Source organism: Callospermophilus lateralis, chromosome 11, assembly GCF_048772815.1.
Source record: "Callospermophilus lateralis isolate mCalLat2 chromosome 11, mCalLat2.hap1, whole genome shotgun sequence".
Classification (NCBI taxonomy): Eukaryota; Metazoa; Chordata; class Mammalia; order Rodentia; family Sciuridae; genus Callospermophilus; species Callospermophilus lateralis.
Window position 1 is genome coordinate 98,697,237 of NC_135315.1, and position 20,134 is coordinate 98,717,370.

Below are 20,134 nucleotides of genomic sequence, written 5' to 3' on the forward strand. Positions count from 1 at the left end.
TTTTTAATTTTGAAACAGAATCTTTCTAAGTTGGTGAGGCTGGCCTTGAACTTTCAATCCTCCTGCTTCAGTCTCAGTTACTGTAATTACAGGTGTGGATCACCACATCCAACACAGAGTATCTAAAATATAAATATTATATTTCTTATACATATTTTTCTCCTTACATGAAAAGTGCTAAGTAACACTTAAATGCCTTATGTTAAAGAAAAAGAAAATTAGGTACTTCTCACTTAAGAGAGTTGAAATTATTTAAAATTAGGGGTGAGGGTAAAAAATGAGCTATATATTCAATGTAAATTTTATTAAAACCCATATATAAAATATAAACAGAAGGGAATCTTTCCTAGAAGGGAATACGTATTACCTACTTTTCCTGCCAAGCTAGGTAAATTATATTACAAAGAAATCTAGAGGAAGAAAGTTTGAGTTTCTTTCCCTTATAAATGTCAGTAAAAATAAAATCCATAGGGTCAAAATATTTAGGGTTATAACTAGAAATATATAATCCTATTTTTATGACATGGCAGCTAGTTGAAATAAGTTAACACAATCATTTGAATTGGTTGTCTGCATACTGGACAGGACTTATTCCTTTTCTTTAGCTTCTTTGCACATGTGAAGCATGACATAAGATATCCTGACTTACCATAAACATTTTTAGGTCAACCTTGGTAAATCACACATGGATCAATGACATTAAGGAGAAAATCAGTTTTCACACCTTTTTCTTTGTCTTGTGTTTCTTCCTTCTCATACTCTTTGACATCTTCTTGACTGTGATAACTAATGCTATTTGAAGTTGATAGTTGAGAATAGTCCTCACTTTCTTGTGACTGGGAAGCTTGTGTGGTCTTATCATTTTCCTCAATACATGATTCTTTGGAATCATTTGCTGTAGTTTTTTTGTTTTTTCTCCAGCATATCCAAGCCTTCTTCTGCCTGTGTTGAGCTTTCTAGTTTGGATGTCACAGAAATTCCCCCTTTATATTCAGGAAGCCAGTTCTCATGAAGGGTCCAACATCTATTGCATTGTGGTGGAAAGGGAGGATTCATTTCATTGCATGAAGTACACTTCCAATAGTCAGCTAAGGAAATTTCAGGATCTTCTTCAAATGAATCTGTATCACTTTCCCCTGCCTGATACACAGTAACTCAATTCACCACATCATCTTCATCTGAGAGTTCTTGTCCTTCTTCACTAAGGCTATAATCCTCTGAATCAAGAGATTCAACTTCAAATTCTACACTAAATTGATCTGAAACTGAATCCTGATCCAACCAATCACTGGAATGTTCACTCACACCATCTTCAATATTCATATTTGATGGAATCACTACTGATTCACTTCTACTGATTCCTTCACAACATATTTCCCTTTCTACACACAGAGCCATGCTTTCATCAAAGGAAAGGAAAATACTATCAGATTTGTGGTGCTTTTGTCATTCACCAGATAATTCATATAAATTTTCTTCTGTCTCACAAATTGCTCTCCTTTTAGATGAGGTAGTTGGTCTAGAAACCAAACAGGAAGATGAAGTCTTCTCTCCCTGTAGTTCTAGCATAAGGCCCTTCTGATACACTCCCACCTTCAAGGTGACACCTGTTCTCACTCACTAATGTGCTGGCATCTGATGGTTCTCTTTCATGGTGTAAGTGTCTTTTTGTTCATCAACAGACTTTAACAACTTCAAAAGCAATGGCTTTGGTCAAACCAGGGTCTCTTGTTCCGAAGCTGGAATCTGTGAGGTGCTTACAGCACCATCAGTAGAAACAGATATGCTTGTATTGCACAATGGACTGGATCAGTACATAAAATTTGCCACATATAGTGACCACGATAGACAAAAGTGAGAAAGGATCTCTTAGGAAAATAAATAAGTGTTGGATATAACTATGTAAAAATGCAGGGAAAAGGCCTAAGAATCCATGTTTTCAAAATATATTTCATGACAATATTTTGCTGGTAGCAAGCAAATGAATTTGCTCAAAAGTAGACAGCAAACAAAATAAATTTGAAACCAAATAGATTGAATTCTTTTTCTTCTTCTTTGAACTCCCACTCATTAAACAAGTTCTTACTGTATCATCAATTTTAATTATTTTCCATTTATTGGGCACTTGACATATTAAGAACCTTATTGGATATAGTGAGAACTCATTCATACACAGTACCCTAAAATAAATTAGGTTGAGGGGTAGTAACCTAGTAAGAACAGCCTCTGTTTAATTTCTGGAGGCATCTAAGAATTAAAAAAACTTTAGAGAAGCTAATAAGAAAATTTAGAAAGTGACCAGAGAGGTTGTGTTAGGTCACTATTTCTCAAACATTAGCAGACATCTGGATCACCTGTGGATTTTTGTAACAGTGTAGAGTTTGGAGTTCCACCCCCAGAATTTTTGATCAAGCCTGGAGGAGATTCAATAATTTTCTGTTATAATGATTCCTACTAGATACTGTGGTCTGGGGACCACTCTGGAGAACTCTAATGTTTGGGAGATGGCTTTCTCGATTTCTGGCCATTTTTACATTGTCCCCAAAGTATTCCTCTTCTCCATCAAAGTCATAATTGAATCTGTCTCCACATGGATTCTTCCTTGTGACCCATCTGTCAGGCAAGGAAGAGCCCTTCTTCAGGACCTTGGAGGTTTAACAGCAGCAAAGACTTTGACACTCAGCTTGCAGCTTGTATGTTTATGTTACTGATGTACTTTCTTTTTCTGAGGAGAGAAATTATTCTTAAAGAGATGTATTTTATTGATTAACAGTAAGTCAGCTGTTTAAAACTAAAGTAACTAATTTCCAGAATGTCAAGTTAAAAGAGTAGCACTGAAGCCTGAAACAGCTGCAGAGGCAATTGCAGAAGTCTGCGCTCAATCAGTGGAAATCTGAAGCAGCTGAATCAGCTTCATTTTTAAACACTTAAGTGCTTTCTTCTTTCATATAACTCATATTCATTCAACTGTATTATGATTCTCTAAAAAATACCAACATTGTCATTTCTGTATGCATTTTTAAGCCAGTTCTTCTGAAGAGATGAAAGTAAATTTTCAGTCTCTAATGACATAAACTAGCCCTCCTAATATCTTGCTGTGTATAACACATGCTCCCATTCTCCAAGACCTTAAGGGAATCAAGAAAAATGCTAAAGAGGATGGAGAGGCTGCCATTCTGTACACTCTGCACTTTTCTGACTCTTAAATTGAAGGGACTTTATGATTTTGGCTTCCCCTCTACAGGTTTCCTGTTCATTGGCCCTGATGTAGCTTCCCAACTGGAGTCACCATATTAAAATATCTGTATTAGTTTTCTCCTGCTGCTATAATAAATTACCACCAATTTGACATCTGAAATGAATTTATTACTTCACAGTTTTGTGATTTTGTAAAATTTCACCAGGCTAAAATCCAACTTGCTCTAAGGGTGTGTTTTCCTGTTTAGAGGTTCTAAGGAAGGATTCATTTCCTTGCTCACTTGCATTATTGGTAGGATTTAGTCCTTTGTGGCTGTGAGCAGAAGGTTGTTCCCAGCTATATACATTCTTTAACTTGGTCCTTGTCCTCCATCTTGAAACCAGCAAACAGAAGTTGACCATACTGTGCTTGAAATGTTTCCCCCTTTCCATCTTGTCATATCCCTCTGACCTTCATAGGAACAATTCCCTGCTTTTAAGGACTCATGTAACTAGACTCAGTCCAAGTTAATCTAGGATACTCTTTACATCTCAAGATCCATATTCTGAATTATATCTGCAAAATTCCCTTTCCATGTAAGATAATGTATGCATGGAAAATATGTCGAGGAATTAGACATTTTGGGGCTTATTATTCTTCTTATTACACTCTTTAAATAAGACCACCTCTAAAAATGATTATGGCATATTTATTAGTCAGCTTTTTATCACTGTGACAAAATACCTGGGAAAATCAACATAAAGGATGAAAGGAGATCCTGGGGCAGGGCACAATTCCAAAGATCTGGTCTCTCAACTAGTTTCCATCCCCCACAGTTTCCACCACCTCCCAACAATACATTCAGTTATGATACCATCAATGGAGATGATGAAGTTAGACTCTTGTTATCCAATCACTTCCCAAATGTCTCATCTCTGAACATTTCTGCACTGAGGACCAAGATTTTGATACATGAGACTTTGGGGGATATTCCAGATCCAAACTATAATAGCATTACGACAGAAATAACCAAGGCAAATCATCTTGTGTATGCAACCTAAAAGTTAAAAGTTTAAAATAAGATGGTGTGTGTGTGTGTGTGTGTATTTGTATGCTGGAGTAAACCAGTTAGCTCTATCATCAATTGGTTGAGTTAAAATAAATATTTTAATAGTTACATCTATTGACAAGGAAGTTGTAATGAAGTGCCAGAGATGAATCACACAACTGTGCCTTCAAGAAGTTTCCAGCTAGTTTTTAATAGATGCATTTATGAATGTCCAACTGCCCTCTAAATTAATGTTCTACTTCTATGTGAGTTAGTGAGGATATACAAACATTTTGTTTCAAAGTAAGGACACTGGTTTCAGAAGAAAAATAAATTTTCCTTGACCATGAAGGCACACAGAGAGCAGGATTATAGAAATCTATTATCTAACCATTAGGCTGACAAATCAGGCCCATTGGGTATTGCTGAAGAGAAGATAAAATAAATGTCCTATTTAGAACATTCCTTTAATTAAGAAGTAGAATATTGGGGGTTTTGGTTTAATAAACCACACAGTACCACATTAACCTTTTCTGAAATTCTTATAAGGTTGAAGCTGCCTTCCCTGAGGTAGAATTTTTTTCAAATGAATTCTGCCCTCCTTTAGACATAAACGGATTGAAGAACAAAAACATAAATAAATAAATAAAAATATGAAGATGCTGTAGCTACTCTTTCCATTAAAAGGTAATTAAAAAATTCAAATTTTGCATATATTCATACATGATTGTATAATGATTTAAAACGAGGCAATTAGTTCAAGACATTTATTGGTTCTAGTTAGAAATGCTTGCATATTTTACACAAATTAATGTTTTATATTTATCTACATTTGAATAATACTGCAATATAAGACTTTATAGCTTGATAATCTTAATGCTATTAATTTGTCATAATCCTATTCATACAAGAATGGCTATAATTTTGAGTTGTGCATTATTTTAATATTCTTAAGATCAACTTGTATCTTACGCATTTTGAAATATTTTTTTTTCATAAGCTGTTAAGCATTTGTACAAAATTTAGGTGGTGTTTCTAGATAAATGTATTTAGAGACATGTATTATTAAAAAGGCATATACAAAACAGTTTAATGAATAACAATATACTTGCATGCTCATCACTAAACACAAAATAGAACATTATGAAATACTTTAACCTTAAACTCTTTATAATTAAATAATTTAATTCTTATTTTGAATACCACATTATTTCTGCTGGATATTTAAATTTTAATTTTCATAATTGTGACTTATATGAATTACCTGAAATTGAGTAATGCCAAACTTGAAAGAGATATATAAAATAAGCCTGTTTCATTACAGGAAAAATATGATAGCAAACAAAGAAAAGTTCCTTTAATTATGTGAAATCAAAGACATTGAATATGAATGTCCACATCAGCACTGAAAATGATGTAATTTACATAAAGGGATATAAAGTTATAGAATAAGATTACAATCAGGAGTGAAATATTATGTCAAAACAAATTTCATTTTACAGATTATAAAATACAATTTTACAGGCTTTTAAAGTTTCAAAAAACAACTAACTCAAAAATGTGTATATATCAAAGAATGTGTTTATATAATGAATGTAATTATGAAGGAATTAAAATTTCTTCTCATTAGTTTAGCATCACAAATAGTAAACTGCATTTGGAATAGGTTTGGAAGCATCATGTCATGAGGGATGGGAACTTAATATGTTCTAGCAGAGCAGCTGAGGGACCAAGGATACTGAAGACAGCATAGAAAGAGGAGGTAAATGAACTGGCTGATAATGAAAAATTGGAATTGGCTGGGAAACCCATGATTTTGCAGAGCAAGAGTCTGATATGAAAAGTATTCAGAATAGATTTTGAAATTTAAAAATAGCAGGGGAGTATTTTAGAGGGGCAATATGATGTCAATCAAAGTATTAGTTTCAAATGTCTTTATTATTTCAATGATAAAAAATAACCTAGCATATGTGAGTCACTGGGTTAAATTCTCAGTACCACTTATAAATAAATGAACAAGATAAAGATTCATCAACATCTGTAAAAAAAGTAAATTTATGTATTCAATGCACACAAAAAAGCATGTCATATAAGCAAGAAAATAGGCTGAACATAAAAGATGCAAATATACATTTGACATTGTCTTGCATTTCTGACAAATTAGTGAGAAAGTGATACTTATAAATTATTATAATATGAAAGGTTCTATAAAACAAATGGGTACAATATAGTATGACCTTATGTATGCCACAGAAGGTGTGGATAATTGAGTATGTACCTTAGCATGACACTATAGAGGTGGAAATTTATGGTTTAAACTGTAATTTATGGAGTTTAAAGGTTGAATAAGCACAGAAAGGGCAACCTTGCCTGTACTCATTTCTGATCACCTAATAAGAAAAGTAAAGTAAATGCACCTATCTTGACTCATTATGGATGGCCTCATTGATTGCTGAAGTTGATGCAATCTATTGCCACTTTGAATCTGTTCAGTGGATTCAGACTCAGATGGCAGGGACATTCCAATCAGGCACTTTTGGGTGAGAATGTTTCAATTCATTATATGACGCATATGAAAAGCATGGCTTACACTATCTGATCAAGTTTTTATTTCTGAAGCTTTCAATTCTTTGAGATCCATTTCTAGGCATCCTCCTCAAAGCCTGGAAAACCCAGGTTCTGCTGCCACACAAATAATAAAAAAAATATTTAGGGGAAGTGCAAAGCACACTGAAAGACAGAAAATAGTGACTGTGTAGAGTTTTGAGACTGTATCTGTACACTGGAAAGGAAGACCATTTGGAAGAAGTTTTACACAGCAATTGCTATGCCTGAAAGTGATTTTGGTAGATGGGAACTACCCAGCATAGTCTCCAGAATATAAAAAAATGAACATTTCTATGGAGAAGATTATTCCTAAGTCTTCTATGTCAAATCCTGTGGGGAATACATCAACAGCTGAATCCTGAACATTCTGTCCTATCTAATCATGGTGTCTTCAGGCATGGCCTGAAGCCTACATGGACAGCTTTGTTCTGGAAGCCTGGCATCTCCTCAGATTGTGTATTACTTAATGCCATATTATCATGAGAGTATTCTGAATTCAGATGTGATTTTCTTTTCTTTTCATAAAAGTGTTGCTGGTATACAGGTGACTAAGTTGCTTTTTCATCCTGAGCTTTCTATATATCTGAGAAGAAGGACCTCAAATTCAGAATGCTGGACTTTTTTCTTCAGTTTTATTTTTTAAAGGTTTCAAAATATAATCCTATAATTTCATTTTCCTGTTCATTTTCCCAATGCCAAATTTATTATTCCACAACATAATAAGTTGTTTCACATATTTCAGATGAACAAATTATTTTGTAACTATTTTTTCCAACACTAGTTGACATTGTTGTTTTTTAATTTTTTTTAGATATAAGTGGACACAATATTTTTATTTCATTTTTTATGTTGTGCTGAGGATCAAACCCAGTTCCTCAAACATGCTAGGTGAGTGTTCTAACTCTGAGCCACAACCCAAGCACTAGGTGGCAGTGTTATGGAATTTTTATCCTCCAGTTTTTGTTTAATATGACAGAAAAAAAAAGTGTCACTGACACTTTGTAATGAAATACTTATTCTTTTCCTCTCTTTGTCTTTCATAGAAACAGATACCTTACTTGATTGTCTTTGAGTTGTGATTTCCTCTTGTGGACTTTACAAGATGATATGTCCTCTTTTCACTCATGTAACTCTCATACTTTCTCCTTAGTCAGGGGTTTCTGATGTATCCATAGCTATCATGTCCACATAGTTTTGGAGTGTATAGCCTATTTGTGTCTCTGTGTCCTCTTCTGACAAAAGTAAGTAGTGTGAAATATGGTGTTCAGATTATCTGGTGAGTAATTGGATGCCCTGGAGCTGAAAGAAATCTCTTGAAACACCCTTCACTTAAGTCTATCATTTTTTTTTTGACTACTGAAAATACTGCTATGTGATAATGGACATGCAGTCATTTCTTTGACTTCCTTTTCTAACTTCTTGAAATTCTACCCAGAATTAATGTAATCATGTTATGTGTTAGCTTTGTTTTAAATAGTTCAACGAGTCTACATGATTTTCCCAAATGAGTTTTCTAAATTTACATTTTTACAAACAGTGTACAAGGATTTCTTTTTTTCTATATCCACAGTTTCTTGACTCATTTTTATTTTTAAATTATTGACAAAACTGTTCTCCTTTTTAGTGTAGGCACTGGGGATTGAACTCAGATGCACTAAACCACTGAGCCACATTCCCAGCCCTAATTTGTATTTTATTTAGAGACAGGGTCTCACTGAGTTGCTTAGTGCCTCACTTTTCTTGAGGCTGGCTTTGAACTGCAGGTTCTCCTGCCTCAACTTCCCAAACTGTTTGGATTACAGGCATGTGCAACCATGCCTGGTGGCATAAGCTACTCTAATAGTGGTGTTCAGTATACAAGTGTCCACTGTTTGGCTAGTGCATCAAATTCATGTTAGAAGATTGTAGAGTCCAATCTGTCAAGTGGCCACAGAGAGAGTGTGTAGAAAATCTTTTCTGGGAATTAACAGATATGTGTGCTTTCTAACCTCTTCTCTGAACTACTGGTTGGGTTTTAGCAGCCCATAGACATGCTTACAAACCAATAGAAGGCCTCGGGTTTTGATCTAGTAGATATTTGCATATGATCAGTAAGCTTTACTCCCAGAACTTTGAGGGCTTGAAATGTCTTTCTATTTGTGGTCCTCCTGCCTAAGCCTTATATATTTTTTTTTCAGAGTGTTTTGTTATATATGAGGAAAATATTTTTTTTTTGTCCATTGAGTGGACCATGTTAAAAGATTAGATGGTCAGTGAAGAAATTGTTTTTCTCCTGGGAAAAATTGGCAGTCATGGAATTTTTAGAAGGGAAAGCTGGAGATTGGAGCTCTTTGTGTGTTGAACACACACAAATGCATAAACCAAATATTTTGTGATTAACTTCTTTCTCCTGATCTCAGGGTTTAAGCACATGGATGCCCTTGCATGGATGTAGATAACTATCACTTTTTCTGTGTTCTTAGCACTTATAAATGTCAAGATCCTTCTTCAGCACAAGCAAAATTAAGCTGTAAGCACAAAAACTATTTAGAGGTATTGTGTTATATATATGGTCCCAAACTTTCTCTTTTCAGGGTGACACTGGCTGTTGGTAATTCTGTTCCAATTACATAGTACAATGCCTAAGGCTGAACTGAGGCCCAAGTTTACCCTAGCTTTTTAAAATCATCAAGTGGCAGGTATTTTCCCTGCTGTTCAATTTATATAAATCTTTCAACTCATTTTTTTACTTTGCCTCAGAGGAACTTGAAACAATATTTCATTCAATGTATCCATGGATGGCGAGAGAGTCAGTATCTCCTATTCTTTTATATTCCCAATATTGCCCTCACTTAAAATATGCCTTTTATTATTGTGCTGAAATTTGAACCCAGTGCCTTGCATATTGTATACAAAAACTATACCAGTAAATTCTGCCCTGTAGTTGATTTTCCTTTAGGTTTGGCCATGTCATCCTTTCACATGTGGTGAGTTTCTTAAGGTGTTTAGATTTATGTTGGCTTTTCAATTTTTATTAAATAAACATTGAGTTTTACAGTCATATACATTCATTTATGGATATTGTTTTATATAATGATTCTTTGGTTTTTATTATTGAAAAATAAGTTCTTTTAATTCAGAATTTGAGTGCTAATTTTATGTATAACATATAACATTCCAGATAAATTTTAGAATTTTTCTCTGGTCACTTCTTCCATAAAAGTAAAATATGCTAACATTTTAATGAGGTGATGCTTGAGATTTAGGGGGAATTTTACATCTTGGTAATGATAAGTTTTATCATGTACACAATAGTGAGTATAATCAAGTCTTTTATATGTATATATTTATTTTCTCAAACTCTAAATATTTTTAAATATGCATGCATGCAAAATATTATATATATGTGACTTCTACATAAAACTATTTGACGATTTACATATTTGTCAAACTGGATATATTATGATAAAATGGGTTCTGGAAATCATTTTCCTCACTTTATTCTTATATCTTTCTCAATGTACATTGCCTTTTCTTCATGTTTTGAGTTTTATCTGTTTGGACCAATACTGTCATATCTTTATATGTCATCATGGTTAAGATGTGCAGTAATTTTTATAAGCATATTCTTCTGTTGGGGAATAAGCATGTATTTTCAATAGCCAGTTTCTTCGAAGAAATAACAATTTTTACTTCATCTTTAGTTCATGAAAATTTGTTTCATGTGTTTACTCATACTATTTAATTTTGTCTCACAGTTATTATTTTATTTGTCATTTCCTAATTTCTAACGCTATTGAGATATCTTATGATTATTTAACACTTATGTTTCCTTTTGAAAGATGTATATTGAAATCTGTTTCTTTTTTTTTTTGGTTCTGGGAATTCAATCCTGAGGCACTTAACCACTGAAAAATATCCTAGATCTCTTTAAATATTTTCATTTGACTCACAATCTCACTTAATTGCTTAGGTATTCACTAAATTTCTGAGACTGTATTTGAACTCACAATTCTTCTTCCTGAGTATCCCAAGCTGCTAGTATTATAGGAATATTCTACTATGTATATATAGCTTTTATGTTCTCTTCCTTGGAGTCTCAGTTTTTGACATTCTTTTAATTATTATTTACTTTTTTGGTACCCAGTTTTAAAATCAGGGATGCGTAACTACTGTGTAACATCCCCTCCTCTTTTTATTTTATTTATTTTTAAATTTTAAGGCAATGTCTCTAATTTGCTTATGGCCTGAATGAATTGCTAAGGCTAGCTTTAAACTTGGGATTCTCTTGCCCTAGTTTCCTTCTCTCTTTTTTCATATGTGAGGCATACATTTTGTCATATGTGAGGCAGTTAGTTTTTCCTAATTTGTTACTTCAGTTGGTACCATTTAATGGTATCATATCATAACTATAAGTTACAATTTAATATTTCCCTGTTTTGTTATGGAAACATTATATAACTTGAAAACAAACAACCATATTCATGTATTTATTATTGTTATTATTATTATTATTATTATTATTATTTTATTTTGGATGATTAAAGAAAGGCTTGCCATACTACTCAGCTACAATTGCGTCCTTTCTAGAGGTTATTTTAAGTATCTCACTATAATGCTTAAGCATTTAAAAATATTTTTAGTTGTAGAAAGACACAATAACTTTATTTTATTTATTTATTTTTATGTGGTGCTGAGGATCAAACCCAGTGCCTTACACATGCTAGACAAGTGCTCTACCAACTGAGTTACAGCCCCAGCCCTGAAGATGAACTTTATCTTGCAATTCTTCTTACTTTTCTTACCAAGTAGCTGATATTACAGTCACCCACCACTATATAAATTGTATAAATCCCTTTCTTGTAAAAGTTTTTGCATATCTTATATTTTTCTTTTATATTAAAATTATTTTTTTTACCAATGAATGATTTATTATGTCTTACCAGGAAATGATACCATGACTTTCTTGTTATGCATATATTCCATTGTTTTAGCAGCTTTCTTTGAAAAGAATATCATTTCTTCTCCTTAATGGCAGTAAAGTATCTGTCTTTCATCATTGTATAAATGATGAGAGCCTTTTTAAGTTTTCTGTCTTTAATTCCACAGGGCTAATTATTTGTCTCATTATAAGGTCTATACTGATTGTTATAATGTTAAATCCTAGAGTCATATGTGGCTCTGTGGATTTAACATTAGAAATCATATTGTTTTCATTAATGATGGACTTCATGTACAGTAATGGCTAAATTATAATGTAGGTATGTAATGGTCTATACCATCTAGGACTGTGTTAGTACCCATCATATTAAAATGATTGAACTGAGACTTAATGAGTTAAAGACACATGAACAAGATCAGATAACTAGGTAATGGTAACTCTCAAGTTTGTGTATTTCACTTTGAAGTTAAGCTTCCTTTTATATCACTTGAAAAATATATGTGCACTACTTGGGAGAGATAATTACAAATATCCCTATTTAACAAAATATTTGTAGTTACATAGAAATGAAGTTAACATCTAAAAGCCTTCCTGAATAAATTACTCTCAAATGAGTATATTAATGATTCAAATATAAAACCTTTTGTAAAAGAAAGACCAATTTATAAACAATTTTTCAAAGGTTAGATCATCATTATTAATATAGAGTATTAAATTTTAAAATTCTCATTAAACATTTAAAAGTTATAAAGTGAAAACAATTCTCTCTTAGAAAATTGAAAGTATATGTCAGAGATAACTTGCAGAATCAAATAAAATGAGAAATTATAAAGAGTTAACTAATTCCTTAACAGATAAACATTTTTAAAAATTTTCACATTTAATAATGCTTATATTAAATGAAGCATGTGTACTTTTAAAGTATGTGAAATTCATATAACAAAAATATGAAAATTATACAACCTCATGATAAAAACTTACTTGAAATTCACATATATCATGTAAATCACTTAATTTTCTAATTTTTTGAAATGGATTATATTGGAATAAATTATTTCACAAATCTCAAAATCTATACTTGTATTTTGCCATAGGCAGCAAACAATATCCCCAAAAAGGAAAGATGATGTAATCACCATGAGATTTTTTTTTGTTATCTGCTAATGATTTTTATTGATTACATTTCACAATTGAAGGATTACTTTCAATTTGTTTTTTTTTTTCTTTCTTATATACATGACAATAATGGAGTGCATTACATTCATTATTATCTATTCACAGCATAATTTTTGTAAGTCTGTATATAAAGTATGTTTACACCAAATTATTTCAATACACATGAGCTCTCTTATTTTTTGCATTCAATTCTTAATATATCTTTATACCACCATTTATCATATCTCTGTTTGTATATAAGGTATGCTGACAACAAATTTACATCATCATACATGTATTTTGTATAATGATGAGGGTCTCCCTCCACCATCCTAGCTATTCCCCTTCTTCCTTCTAATTGTGTAATGAATGAATTGTTGTTAATTTTGTAGAAAAAGAAAACTATTGGAAAATCCAGTGAACATTTTCAGTTTTCAATTTATACCAGGTATCAAGATATGAATATTAATTTCTTAGGGCTGCAATTGGCAAATAATATTTAATTTAAAAGCTGTTTCATGATGTCAAGTCACTGTTATTCTTTTTCACAGAAAGAAAAACCAAATTGCATTTATATTAAAAAGTGCTGAAGTCATGTCTAATAAGTGATGTAGCAAGCCTGCATAAATCAGCAGATTCTTATCTGAAAATTTTCTCCACTACTTTTTATGAAGACTACCTTGAGCAGGTTGCCTCCCATCACTGTGCCTCGGATTGCTCATTAATTGAATAGATTTTAGTAATTATTATGAGGATACCATGAGGATGTAATGATATAAGAAGTAGAAATCTTCTAGTGCAGGCTCCAAAACATTGTTTTGATTCAATAAATATCACCTATGATACTCATAAAAATATAATATTTATATAATCTTATACTAGACAGTTAATTAAAACAAAAAAATAAATATTAGTAAATGTATTCAAACTTCTTCAAACACTTAAACTTATATCTGTTTCCAACATAGAAAATAATTCCTGGTGACTTTTTTATCTTAGGACAATGAATTTCCATTTCTGAGGTGGTCCCTGTAGACTTAACTCAGAACAGTGATTCCTGGTTCTAGAGTTAACTGTGTAGTCCCTACCTTCATATTATTTAAACATTTTAGTCATTATAGACAGAGTACCAAGATAACAACTCTGCTATATTTCTTAAACATGCTTAATGCTCACAAAAATCATAACCTGAACACTTGGACAAGCAAAACAAGCCATGGTAGCTTTTCTTTTTTACTTTAATTTTTATTTTTTAAAACAAATATATATTAGTAGGTGATTATACTGTAATAAATATGCTATTTCACAAGGTAGAAAATGTATTTAATTCTATCCTGTTAGCCACAGTCATATATTTACTTGGGCCAGTGGAATGGGTGATTGATGTCTTCCCTTACCATGAAAAATGCAAAGCTTAAGCATTGGAGACACTCAATTGCCTGGACCTTCAGTTCACAGCCTTGAGATCTACTTCTGTAAACTTTCAAATCAGGTAAGATAATGAAATTTATTAAGACAATTAACTTTCCTTTTTCTTTTGGACTTTATTCCACCTGAAAGACAACAATTTTGAGGATTTCTCTTAAAGGAGAATTTCACTGATTAAAATTTAGTTGTGGTTTGGAGTAAAGTAGCCATATGGTTTGTAGTCAATGACACTGTGATTCCTTTATTGCTAGCCTTGTTACTATAGAAATTCTCCTCTTTTTGCCTTCACTCTTTCAAACTCTGCCAACTCACATGGCATCATAGTAAAACTCTGCCAACTCACAATTTTATTGCTAAAAAAAAGAGAGGAAAAATGAATTACAGTAGATGGGTTAGAGAGAAAAGATGGGAGGGGAGAAGGGGAGGGGGATATTAGAGGACAGGAAAGACAGCAGAATACAACAGACACTAGTATGGCAGTATGTAAAAAAGTGGATGTGTAACTGACATGAATCTGCAATATGTACATGGGGTAAAAATGGGAGTTCATAATCCACTTGAATGAAATGTATGAAATATGATATGTCAAGAGCTTTGTAATGTTTTGAACAACTAATATTAAAAAAACCAATTTTATTGCTAAAATAGTTTGAAAACTGATACTTCTGCATCATACAACTCATGTAGAAAAAATGACAGAAACTTTCCAATTTGACAAAAAAACAGATTTATGACAAAAACAAAATTGTAAATTATTGAAAATTGAAATAAAATTCTTTCATTTATCTCTATAGAAAGCATGCAAAGAAATAATTTGGACAATTAATCAATGAATCTGTTCACTTTTATGATCACAGTACACTAAGCGATTCAATCTGTATGATCAATCAGTCTTGTAAACTGAAGAACACACACAGAAAAACTTTTTATTTGAGGACACAAACATTACAAGCAATTCATGAAAAATTATTTTAAGGAGAAAGGTAATGCAGTACTGGAAATGCTACATAGAATTTCTAATGCCTGAGCTCATCCATCATAACATCATTTTCTTCTCCATTTTTATTTCAATTTCTTTCTTATCCCTATTGTGAGGGGTAGTATAGTGTAATCTTACTTGGTTAGTTCTGCTATAACAAACCACCTGAGACTGTGTAATTTTCAAAAGAAATTTATTTCTTCATAGTTCTAAATGCTTGAAACCCCAAGATCAACATGCAAGCAGGTTCAGTGTCTGCTGAAGGCCCTATTCTCTGGTTCCAGGAAGTTTCTTGAACACTGTCTTTACAAGTCAGAAGAGCAGAAGAGAAATGAAGGTCCAAGGTCATTGTTTAGAGCATTTTCATAAGGTGTTAACCTTTTCACTGTAAATCTGTCATGGCATTATCACTTCCCCCAAAGTTGTAACTTCTCAATACCACCACAAAGGGGATTGTGTTGCAACTGATTTAAGAGGCACACAATTAAATCATAGCAATAAGTGACCTCAGTGGTTTTCAAAAATAACCCTGTCACTTTCATCTGATAATGCATGTCTAAAATGTCAGGATTGAATTTCAGAACTAGTGAGCTAGTATCTTTTCTAATAGAGCCAAGAAAAAAAATCTTTGAAAGAGAAACTAAGGGGTTTATTAGGTAAAAATGTTTTGAAAACCAGTGACTTAAACAATAGTACATGTGAAGTGTAAGAGTCACAGGTATCCAATAGATACAAATTCTCCATAAAAGTTGTCATTTTTGACATTGAGTAAAACTTTGAAAATCAGTCAATAAATAGTTGGTCTAGAGAATGATTGGATTAATGTCTTTAATCATAGACAAATCAGCAAAAATTCTACCAACGTAAAAAGAAAAAAAAAACACAATTAAAAACCAAGTATATCTATATCTACAGATACAGATAACCTTAATATACCCAAAATAGAAATCTAAATTATATATACACACAAACACACACATGCACATGAATATATCTATCTATCTATCTATCTATATCTATATTTATATCTATATATATATATATATATATATATATATATATATATATAGAGAGAGAGAGAGAGAGAGAGAAACATTTCTAATTTCTAATAAAGTGCCAGAATTTAGAAGCATAATCTGTCCCTGTATTTGAGTATACAGTTCAAAATTTATTTCATAAGTGAAGGAAATGAATATACAATATGTTTTAAGCAAATTGAACATTAGGTTTGAAATTATATTTTAAAATACACATGGAATCTTATATTTATAAATATGCATTTATGTCAAACTAGTTGTAGGAATAGTGGTAATATTGGTGTTAATATTATATATTGAGTTGGTTAGAGTTAGGCTTACTAAAAGAATATGTGTATCAAATATGTATATATATAAGAATGTACATGTGAAAACATGTATGAAAACACATGGATATATGTGTTATAAAACAGAAAATTAAATAGGGTGAATCATATGAATATATTTTTTTCACTTGGGGAGAGTGGATATATAATAAAGTGAATATATACCAATTTAAACACTAATAAATAAACCATTCCTAATTGAAAATATAAGTCAAAGAACATATCACATCTTATATGAATATACATGCACTTATGTTAAATTAGGTACAGTTACAATAGTCACATTAGGGTTAATAATAAATACTGAAGGGTTTAGGGTTAATGTAAAGGAATGAATATATACATCAGGAAATATGAATATTTCTAAGATGTTCTTGTGGTCTCTCATACTTCCAGCACACATTTCTGTCTCCCCTCATGGTAGTCCAGGTAGGATATAAAACAAGTTAGCAACCAGAACTCATAGAGATGATAGAACTCACTAAAACCAGAATTTATAGTAGAGCTTAAATCAATCAAATGTAAACAGTTTTGAATTGAACAAGTGTTTGTATTTTTAAGATGTCCTTCTATAAACTTCCACACAAGAATTCTGCCTGTATCCTTACTTCACCTACTCTTCAGCTTTTCTCCCCTCACCTTCTCCATCCTTCTCTTGTGTCCTCCCTTTTTGGGAGTAAAACATAAAATTCCTATAATTTTCTTATTATAGGAATAACCTCCTCTTTTTATAGACTACAGAAGCAAGCAGGGGTTTCCATATTTATATCAAATAAAAAGGACTTCAAGCTAAAGTTAATTAAAAGGGATAAAAAAGGACATTACGTACTGCTCAAGGAAACCATACACCAACAAGACATAGCAATCATAAATATATATGCCCCCAACAATGGTTCAGCTATGTTCATTAAACAAACTCTTCTCAAGTTCCCGAGTCAAATTGGCCACAACATAATAATTTTAGGTGATTTAACACACCTCTTTAACCACTGGATAGATCTTTCAAACAAACCTGAAGAAAAAACTATAGAACTCAATAACACAATTAATAACTTAGACTTAACTGAAATCCATAGAATATTTCATCCTTCAATAAGAAAATATGCTTTCTTCTCAGTAGCACATGGATCCTTCTCTAAAAGAGACCATATATTGTTCCATAAAGCAACTCTTAGCAAATACAAAAAGTAGAGACACTACCCTGCATTCTATCAGATAATAGTGGAATGAAACTAGATATCATTGATAAAATTTTTAAAAAAGTGACTCCAACGTCTGGAGACTAAATAATATGCTACTGAATGAACAATGGGTTGCAAAAATTTCAAGGAGAGAAATAAAAATTCTTTGAGATAAATGGGAACACTGATACAACATATTGAAATCTCTGGGACACTATGGCATTATGAAGAAGAAGGTTCAACATAAAATTTTGATTTAATGATTAAGAGTAGGTTTAGTCAGTAAATATTGGTACTGGGAAACATGAATAATCATAAGGATGCATGAAAATATATATGAAAACATACATAAGTATATAAGTTCCAAAACATATATAAATATATAAGTTCTGAAATATATAAGTTCTGAGCATAGGGTTCATAATTTGAATACATACTTTTTACCTCCAGAGTGCATGCATGTTTCATATAAATGAATATATGATAACATTTGCAAGTATACCATTGGTAATTGAATGTATAAGTCAAAATACTCTTAAATATGTATAGTATGTAGCTTTTCATGTTACTTTAGATTTAGGAATAAGACTGAGTTTAGGATTAGTATTATCATTTTTTTTGGCAATAGGGTTTGTGTTAAATAGTGAATGTGAGTGTCAGCAAACATAAATATTCATAGGAATGTACTTATGTAAATATGCATAAAAATAATATAAATATTTATGTTCTGAGATATAAATAGTATAATGTGAGTCATATGATTCCAAATACTTTTAATTTAAGTATGAATACATAACTTTATGGACTCATAAAATATGTATGCAGGGCCTGGGGTTGTTGCTCAGTGTCAGAATGCTTGCCTAGCATGTGTGAGGCACTGGGTTTGATTCTCAGCACCACACATAAATAAACAAAATAAAGGTCCATTGACAACTAAAAACTATTTAAAAAGACAACAAAAATATGTATGCAAAAATACTATTGAAAATGTAATGTAATTGTCAGTGTATACACAGATGTTCATAATAATACATGCTTTTTAAAAAATAAGGCTTAGGTATAAATGTAAGGTCAGGGTTAGTATTAAATTTTGTATTCAGTAATGTTAGTTTTAGGAAATAAATATGTATGTTAAGTAACATGAGTACTTATTGCATAGTACTTGTGAAAATGTTTATGAAAACCTATAATGTTTATGAATAGAAAAATGTATACTGTGAGTTTTGTGAATACACATTTTTATCTTGATGATGCATAAATATAGTATATAATGAAAACATAATAACTTTATGCAAAGTTAACGTGGAAGTTTGAAATTATATTTTAAAATACACATGGAATCTAACATTCATATACACACAGTTGTGTCAAACTTGGTATAGGTGTAGCAGTAAAATTAGAGTTAGTATTATATATTGAGATGGTTAGGGTCAGGCTTAGGGAATGAATATGTACATTGAAAAGTATGTATGTTTATTAGAAAGATCATTTGAAAATGTGTATGAAAACAGATATGAATAAATATATTCTGAAATGGAAATGGTATAATGTGAACAATATGAATAAAAGTTTTTTAACTAGAGGATGAATGGATATGACATGTAATGAATATGAACTAAGTTATACCTCTATACACCATTGATTATTGAAAATATAAATGAATATACAAATAACATCTCATAGGAATATACAGGCATTCATCTTAAATTAGGTATAGTTAAGTGGTAATTTTAGGGTTAGTATTCTATATTGAATGGAGTTAATGTAGGTTGAGGTAATCAATACATACATCTGAAAATATGAATTCCTGAAAATGTACTTGTAAACATTGTATGAAAATCCATATAAATGTAAATGTACAGACTGAAATAAGAGTATAATGTGACTCATGCATTAAATATTTTGTAATTTGGGGATGTAAGAATATATCATATACATGATATTTAGTAATATATGTGCAAATATAAAATTGATAATAAAATATATAATTCACAATACACACAAATATTAATTTAAATCTACATACTTTATGTAAAACTTTGTTTATCTATAGAGGTCATTTTAAGTTGAATTTTCAGTTCAGATATCATTTAGGGTTAGTGTTCTGTTTAGGGAATTAATTTTTATATTCTAAAATCCACGTATTCATAAGAACATACATGTAACCGTCTATACAACATTACATATTGATTTAAAAATACATGTTCTGAAACAGGGTTGATTGCAATGTGATTCATGTAATTATACCTTTCTAAAAGTTGGGGATTCGTGGAT

At 31.5% G+C, this 20,134-nt stretch overlaps 1 pseudogene; it reads right to left on the bottom strand.

Moving 5' to 3' along the window:
• Positions 1–530: 530 nt before the first annotated feature.
• The window catches only part of LOC143410719 (E3 ubiquitin-protein ligase Mdm2-like), a 35,021-nt pseudogene continuing 15,417 nt past the window's right edge, over positions 531–20,134 (bottom strand).